Here is a 9,273-nt window from a genome sequence, read left to right on the forward strand (position 1 = left end):
TAATATATCTCCTTTATCTTCAGCTACTTGTTTTTGGAATTTTTGGTCACCAAATTCCACAGATAAAAATAAAATAGATAACAGATCTATATGTTTAGCAGATCCAGAAGATAGGATTCCTCCCATGGTAGTTTGTGAGATGATATTGATAAGACACAAATTGAAAATCAAGTAACGTTGATAGAAACAGCAAGAAAGTCACTTTTCTTTCAATTTTTTAAATTTTTTTCTGATGATATCAAAGATAAAGTCAGATAAAGTCCATTTGAAGTTACTGTGGTGTTATCTTATTTATCAGTATCTTTTTGTATGAAAGAGAATGAGGAGGCATTGGCAGAAAGTCAAGTGTGTGTGAGTTTGTGTGTTGTGCATTGTATTTATTTCCATAGTTACCTTTACTTATAGAAAGTAACATGATAATAAGGTAAAATTTTCTTTTAAAATTAGCTTTCAGTAGTCTACTTTGGGAAATGTATTTTTATGTCAGTAATATTAAATATTAATTTTTTAACTAGTCCAGGCTTATGAGCATTCAGGAAATCATTGCAGGAATAATAATGACTATTACCGAACATACTTGTCCATTCAATCAAAGCCTTTGACACTTCATTCAAGAACTCTCTTGTCTGTTACATCAAGGATCATGTCAAATATTCTTAAAGGGAATCTTCTGTTCCAGTAATTTTTGTGATAATCCCACCATATGTTACTATTTTGGAAAAGTTGGTAGAGAGATGAAAATATCAAAGTAGGCATATGTTTTTATGAAAGTTTCAGAAAAGTGTGTTTATTTTGACTTATGTCTAAATTAGATTCCTAACAGCTGAATGAAATGTAAATTAGTTGTTTTTGTTGCAGAAGATAGACATTCCATAAAACATGGTATCAATCATCTTAGAAGTGCTTTATTTCGGTCTGTGAGGTGATGGCCAGCATGATCACTCTTAACAGCTGATAAGAATGAACACCAATAAATGTTCAAACACTCAGGACATGCATGGAAGTAGTCAGGTCGTGCATGTCCTTTCACTCTTCAGGGTTGTTGTACCTACCACTCTCTCTGAACAGAAATCTTCCTCTTCTTCCTTTCTCCTTTTTTCCTAACCTGCATTTCTGAACAGCTCCTCAGGTAATTTTGATCCTCAGGCAGGTGGGAGTGACTGATCTAGTTCAAACTTCTTCATCTATAAAAAATAAATTAGCACCCACACAAAGCCTTCCTGATGCCACTATGTCAGATCTCTAGAGCACCCTGCATTATTTTACTTTCATAGGATTGACAAAAATCACAACAAATCACAAGGTGGCATATGCGGAGAGCCTATTAAAGTTTTTAAGATTACTTTTTTCACATAAGTTCCTTGAGCACAAGACCATGTCTGTCTCAAGCATCCCTTTAACCCATTGCTTTCCAAGAACCCGGTGTGGTACATGACAGATACACAATATGTCAGCGGTCCCCATCCTTACTGGAACCAAGGACTGGTTTTGTGGAAGACATTTTTTTCCATGGATGTAGTGAGGGGGTGGGTAGTTTCAGGATAAAACTGTTACACCTCAGATAATCAGGCAGGCATTAGATTCCCATGAGGAGCACACAATCTAGATCTCTTGCCTGCACAGTTCACATTAGGGTTTGTGCTCCTATGATAATCTAATGCCACCTCTGATCTGACAGGAGGCAGAGCTCAGGCTGCAATGCCGCTCACCTCCTGCTGTGCCAGCCCAGTTCCTAACAGGCCATGAACCACTCCTGGTCGGCCTCCTGGGGTTTGGGGACCCCTGCAATATGTGTCTTCTTAATAAATCTGAAATAGCCTGTCTAATTCTAATTCTATAGGGACCATGACCATAAACACACAGTTTTGTATTGGAAAGTGCTTTGGACTGTCCAGAATGTTAGACGAATGCAAAGGAGGGGTGAAACTTTAACGTTATTGCCAATATCATTTTCTTCTCACTGATTTACTCAGGAATGCAGGTTACCTGACTCTTGGGTTTCCTGCACTGGAAGACTTAAAGCACTACCTCCGAACAATATAGAAAAATGGACTAGATATATAAGTACCAAGGACCTAGCATAGAATACAGGTTGTTATCTAAAATCGTGATCTAATCCAGAAGCTTCAGCATGTTAATGCCTGAGGGAGTAGAAAAAGAGACAACATAGGTTTTTATGATGGAATGGTTGCTAGATTTAGCAGAGGAAAATTCAGGGCAACTAGTTCAATTTGAATTTCAGATAAGTCACACACACACATGCACACACACACATACACATGTACATTTGGCCCTCCATATCTGTGAGGTTAGCATCCATGAATTCCATCAACTGTGGATGGAAAATATTTGGGGACAAAAATGGATGATTGTGTCTGTACTGACATGTAAAGACTTCTTTTTCTTGTCATTATATCCTAAATAATACAGAACAGCTATTTGCATAGCGTTTACATTGTATTAGACATTATAAGTAATCTAGAGACAATTTAAAGAAGACAGGAGGATGTACATAGGCTGTATGCAAGTACTATATGCTATTTTATGTAAGGGACTTGAATATCTGGACATTTTAGTATTCATGAAAAGGGGATGTGTTCTGGAGCCAATTCCCATGATGTTGAGGAATGAGTGTATGTAGTATATGTGTATCCTATATTTTTAAAAGCTCTATTCATTTTATAGCTAAAATTTACATTTCACCAGTATAAAAAATGAAACTTAGGCATATCTTAAGAAGTATACTTGAGTAGTCAGCAATCCAGGAATCCGGCAGCACCAGACTGCAAGTGGCTGGGTAGTTGAACTCCACTGGGGAGTACAAGGAAATAACTTTTGTAAGGTATTCTTAGAAACAGGACAAAACTATTTGATTGGTTAAAGTGGAAAGTCCTTAGTTACAGTTTAGTGGGCAGTTTTCGATTGGTGAAGTCTCTACTTAGGGGTTAGTTCATAGTTTTTGGATAGGTTCCACTTAGTTTTGCTGTGTTGTTTTGTTTTTTGCTAGGGTATGAACATTCACTGTGAGTTGAATTTCAGTTTGCTTGATTAGAAACTCAAGTTGCTGGAGCCCTCTCAGCCTAATGGCCTCCCAATTAATTATTTTAACACTGGGCATCTTACTTTTCATCTGGAACACCTGTACCATAGGGTAACAATAACACAACAATAACAGTAAGATACTGTCTAGAGCATGATTTCATTCAGAAAGTTTTGGCCAAACCTTAGTGGCAGGAACCCTATATGCTGGAGACTGGCTAGAAACTGGGAAGGAGGAGAAGAGAGTGTTGAAAGAAGGGTCTTAAAATGCAGAGCTTAATGAAGAATATATCTTAGTAATTTGTTTATCCTATGGGTGAAAGTTCTAGCTGAGTTACAAATATTGGCAGGAGTAGCTTCCATAAAAGTCTCCGGTGTTTACAAAAGAACTGAGGGGAAGTAAGGAATATTCAGTGTTTCAGTTGCCTTGTAGTTTGTCTAGACACCAGGTCACTCGCTCCTGGGATTTGTGGGGATGAGTTGAGATGAGTTTCACTGAGTTAATATGATCCCAGGGTGAAGCAATTGGCCAGATGAGGGGTAGAGAGGTGTTTAGAAAACAGCTTGAATTTCACAAAGCTAGAACAAATACCTTATTGGCCCTTGACCTGAGCTTAGGTTAATTTTTGTAAAAAATAACAAGATTATAATCCATGCTGTGGATCATTTAGCTCAGATTTTAGAATTAATCATAGGGAACAAACTGAAAGATTGATAGACATAGTGGAAAACATAAATGAGCAATCAGGGCCAGGAACTTTGGCTAAGACATATGCTGCATGCAAATTTAATATAATAGATACAGCGAACATTTTGATGTTTACCCTGTACCCAAACTGTTTCCAGAGCTCAAGTTCTATTTTCATGGCAGTCCTTTTGCAGAAGGTATTATTGTTTTCTCCATTTTACTGATCAATAAATTGAGATTTAAATAGATTAAATAATGTACTGAGATTCCCTGGCCAGTAAATGACTGAGTTAGGTTTTAAACAAGGTACTGGCACCACAGCTTCCAAGGGATAAACTATCATTTCATTTTTTCCTTGAGTCATACTTTCTGATATGGTTTGACTGTGTCTCCAGCCAAATTTCAACTTGAATTGTATCTCCCAGAAATCCCACATGTTGTGGGAGGGACCCAGGGGGAAGTAATTGAATAGCATGGCCTTTCCCATGCTATTCTTGTGATAGTAAATAAGTGACACGAGATCTGATGGGATCAGTAAATTACCAGGGGTTTCTGGTTTTGCTTCTTCCTCATTTTCTCTTGCTGCTGCCATGTAAGAAGTGCCTTTTGCCTCCCACCATGATTCTGAGGCCTCCCCAGTTATGTGGAACTGTTAGTCCTATTAAACCTCTTCTTCTTCCCAGTCTCAGGTATGTCTTTGTCAGCAGCATGAAAAAGGACTAATACACTACCCTGTAAAACTTTATTTAATTGTAACCTTTGATTGCAACATGGGCAAAATAATAACCTTCACATTTCTCTCAGTGCTACCTGAGAAATAAAAATAGTCCAAGAAGAGTGGTAAATGGCAATCAACACTCTATCCAAATGTAGGGAGACACAGAGATCAGTAGGAATTATAGAACAGTGGCAACTCCTTCCTCATCTGAAAAGGAGCAGTTTCTGCTCTTCTCCAGGAAATTATAGCCATGTATAAGTGAGGGTCAAATAGTGACAGAAATTGATATTTCAAGGGATTAAAGAAATTCAGATTAGTATGTAAAATCTCTGACTGAATCTTGACAAGAAGGTAACTGATTTCTGTTTTTGTTTTGTTTTGATTTTAATAGCATGAGGCCAACAAGATATAACATGCAACTCAGATCTTGCGTGAGTTGGCTTTGGTCCAAGAAGGACAGCATGAGACCTTAACACTCTGTTGTTCTATGCAGACCTGGATTGCTTTTTTCTCAACCTGCGTAGAAATTCCGGAGTGACTCTACACCTCTTTCAGAGATGCTCTCCTAGGATGTGGCTGGTACAGGGCCCCATTTCAGCCCAGGAGAAGAAGAGCTAATGAGACTACATTGTCACATTTATCTCCATTCCCCGATGTGACTGATGGTGGAACTTTCATTTACAATTATTTTTGTTTAATCAAAATCAACGAGGCCAGGTCGAGTAGGGCCTTTGGCCAATGTTCTTTTAATGCAAAGTCAGTAAAGGACTTAACTAAGTAATGAGGTCATTCAAGAGTCTATTTATTATGAAGAGCAACTATTCTGTGGAACTACTTTCTGTAACTATGGTGAAATTTCTACTTAAAATTATTTTGTTTTATTTTCTCTTTTCTTTATAGATACAAAAGTGCAGCCATTCTGTGATCCCTTTGAAAGGACTGTCTGTGCATACAATGAGACTTAGGCATTAGCACAGATATTTCTATCATGGACTATCACCATTTCTAATATACTTCACCTGGAGGGTAAATAGCAATTGGTTTTCAGGGATGGGAGAAAAAGTTAAGTTGAGGCTGATGTATCCTTTAAGGGGAAAAGACAACAACAAAAAAGTCAAGTAACAATTTTGTTTATTTATTTTTTTGATACGAAGTCTTGCTCTGTCGCCCAGGCTGGAGTGCAGTGGTGCTATCTTGGCTCACTGCAACCTCCAACTCCCGGGTTCAAGCGATTCTTCTGTCTCAGCCTCCCAAGTAGCTGAGATTACAGGTGAACACCACCACACCTGGCTAATTTTTCATAGTTTAGTAGAGACAGGGTTTCACTGTGTTGCCCAGGCTAGTCTCAAACTCCTGAGCTCAAGCAATTCACCTGCTTTGGCCTCCCAAAGTGCTATGATTACAGACATGAGCCACCATGCCTGGCCAACAATTTTTTAAAAAATATTGCTCCCTTTTATTTAGTACTCTTAATTCTTTTTATTTATTTATTTATTTTTTTTATGATGTTTTCCTCTGTTGCCCAGGCTGGAGTGCAGTGGTGCAATCTTGGCTCACTGCAACCTCGGCCTTTTGGGTTCAAGAGATTCTCCTGCCACAACCTCCTGAATAGCTGGGACTACAGACATGTGCCACTGCACCTGGCTAACTTTTTCATTTTTAGTAGAAACAGGGTCTTACCATGTTGGCCAGGCTGGTCTTGAACTCCTGACCTCGTGATCAGCCCACCTCGACCTCCCAAAGTGCTGGGATTACAGGCGTGAGCCACGGTGCCCAGCAGAACGGCCATTGTTTGTAATATCATGAAGATATTTGATATTGTTAAATTTGGGGGAAACTCTATCAAGTTCCTTTTCCATAAGTTTAAATGCTCAAAGCATTTTGAATTTCTCTTATACAATAACTGATTTTAAATACTCTGAATTGCAAATGGCTGGTACATATGGAAATCTATAGGTTACATGATTAGCCTACTTCTGATACCAGTGAACTTCCTTTTGACTAGATATTGATTAAGAACTGAATTCTTTGATTTTCACTGAGCATTGCTGATGACTGGGAACTGTTTCACAGGCTGGATTCTGCATCCGAATCATTCAGCACTGCTTCTCCTTCACTATGTAACTCTGTTGCCTGGCACTGTTCAGTCCGACATGTTCATATAGTAATAGGACCTCTAGACTTGCACTTTCCTACCACAACCCTTGCTGAGTTAACATGTTAGAGAGAAAGATAATTCTCAGAAGCCACTCCCACACCAGGACAGCCAGCATTAATTAAAGCTGATACAGAAGTAGCTGAAAAACACTTAAATATAAACTACTAAAACAAAATTGAATGTATTCCCAATTCAACTTCCCCTTAACCAGATTCTCATGTCAAATGCTAGCTAGCTCCCTAAAAACACCATCCAAAAACCTTTTTTTTTTTTTTTTTTTTTTTTTTTTTTTGGAGACAGAGTCTTACTCTGTCACCCAGGCTGGAGTGCAGTGGCTTGATCTCGGCTCACAGCAACCTCTGCCTCCTGAGTTCAAGCACTTCTCCTGCCTCAGCCTCCTGAGTAGGTGGGATTATGGGTGCCTGCCACCACGCCTGGCTAACTTTTTGTATTTTTAGTAGAGATGGGGTTTTGCCATGTTGGCCTGGCTAGTCTTGAACTCCTGACCTCAGGTGATCTACCTGCCTTGGCCTCGCAAAGTGCTGGGATTACAGGCATGAGCCACTGCACTCAGTCCCAAAAAAACCTTGTTAAAAAGACTGAGGGCAACATCTGTAAACAGTAAGGTTTTGGAGTCTAGTTTAAGACAGATCTTTCAATGCATGACTGGATTAAGGTTGAATAAGGATCGTTATATAATAGTTTAGGATAGATGGGCAGAGCAAAATGAGAAATTTGAATCCAAATTTGAAGAGTCTTGAGAAGTAAATTAAACTTCCTAAATTGAACAGTTGGATGTTCACTCATTTTTTTTTTCAGGATGTTCCTGAAACTAGCAACATTTTTTGTGACTTATCTTCCCAGACAAGGGTTTTTTTTGTTTTGTTTTATTTTTGAGACAGAGTCTCGCTCTGTTGCCCAGGCTGGAGTGCAATGGCGCGATCTCGGCTCACTGCAAGCTCCACCTCCCAGGTTCACGCCATTCTCCTGCCTCAGCCTCACGAGTAGCTGGGACTACAGGTGCCCGCCACCACGCCCGGCTAATTTTTTTGTATTTTTTAGTAGAGATGGGGTTTCACCGTGTTAGCCAGGATGGTCTCGATCTCCTGACCTCGTGATCCGCCCGCCTCCCAAAGTGCTGGGATTACAGGCCTGAGCCACTGTGCCAGGTCGACAAGGGGATTTTTAGAATTAAAAAGTTGTGTTACTGAAGAGTAAAGTCATGTTATTGAAAATGTCCACATAGAAAGCCATTGTCATGTAGCTAGTAAGATGTACAGGTGTCAATGATTTGGGTTCTTACTCCAAGTATTAATCCATGACCTCTCCAAGAATGCTTTCAGGACCAAAGGCAAACTGAATTCATTGTGATGTAAATCATTTACTTTAGAAAAAATTACAAAAATGTGTGGTGATGTGAACAGGTGTCCAACCTACATACAACAGGTGCCCTTCAGTATTTGGAAGGGGTCCGAGAAAGCAAGGTTTAAATTTCCTTAGCTTCATGATAAATGTTAGGAATAAGACTCTTGACCACTGTGTTATCTTACCACGCCCCCACAATGCCCCTAAACGTGACTAAAATAAAGAGATTTAGCTCTAGTCTAAGGCAGGTAGATTGAAAAACAAACTTGAGCAAGACTGCACTGAACCAAAGGCTGTATTCTAAGAGAGCCTCCAATCTGAATTCTGTGAAAGTAATGAAGAACCATCACCCTTGACTCTTCTCCTCTCCATTCACCCCCACCAGGTCCTTTTAATGGGTATACAATTTTTCTGGTAATGTGAGCACTTCAGTAATCAATGCCCTTTAGCATTGTGAATAGATATAAGTAATACCATTACTTATTAATGACAGAAAAGTGCTAGGATGAAACATGTTTCTCGGCATATTTTCTGATTGGATGCAGAGAGATTGCCTTTTATCTTGACTACTGGGGCACCTTACTTATTTCCTCTGCACCAGGCAGGAGGAATATGATGCGCGCGCGTGCGCGCGCGCGCGCACACACACACACACACACACACACACACACACACACACGTGCACACATTTCTCTCCTTTTAATCTTATCATTCTTACTGAATAGACATTTACTTGGCCTAAGTCAATTAACAAATATGAATAACTGTACTGTGCCATGTGCTCATTTTTATATAAATTTACTTCATTTAACTTGACATTTACAACATTACTATAACATGGTTCTTGCATTTTTCCATTTTATAAATGAAGGCATCAAAATTCAGACAGTTTTACTAATTTATCCAAAGTGGATATAGGACTCAAAAGATCTGATTTCAAACCTCAAATCTAAATAAATTGCATTTACCAACATGCCATGACCCCTTTACAGAATAATATATGTTTTTTCAGGTTAAAAATAAAGGCTAAGTGGTTTTATGTGTGTTTGTTTGTTTATTCATTTATTTATTAGAAAGTTTAATCATTTTTATCTCTAACTATTAATGAACATTAAACGTGGCCTCTAATTGCCTGGAATGTTTAAAGTGATCCATTTTGCTTGACTCACTTTACTTTATAAGATTTAAGGAAAACTAGCTTAAATACTCCTCTTTACTATACCTGGAACATCTTCAGAGATTTTTAGAGAGCTGGTATTTTATTTTGTTATTCCCTGCTCCAATTTCAATTTCTGATTTTTGCTA

The sequence above is a fragment of the Macaca fascicularis genome, chromosome 20, assembly GCF_037993035.2.
Source record: "Macaca fascicularis isolate 582-1 chromosome 20, T2T-MFA8v1.1".
Classification (NCBI taxonomy): domain Eukaryota; kingdom Metazoa; phylum Chordata; class Mammalia; order Primates; family Cercopithecidae; genus Macaca; species Macaca fascicularis.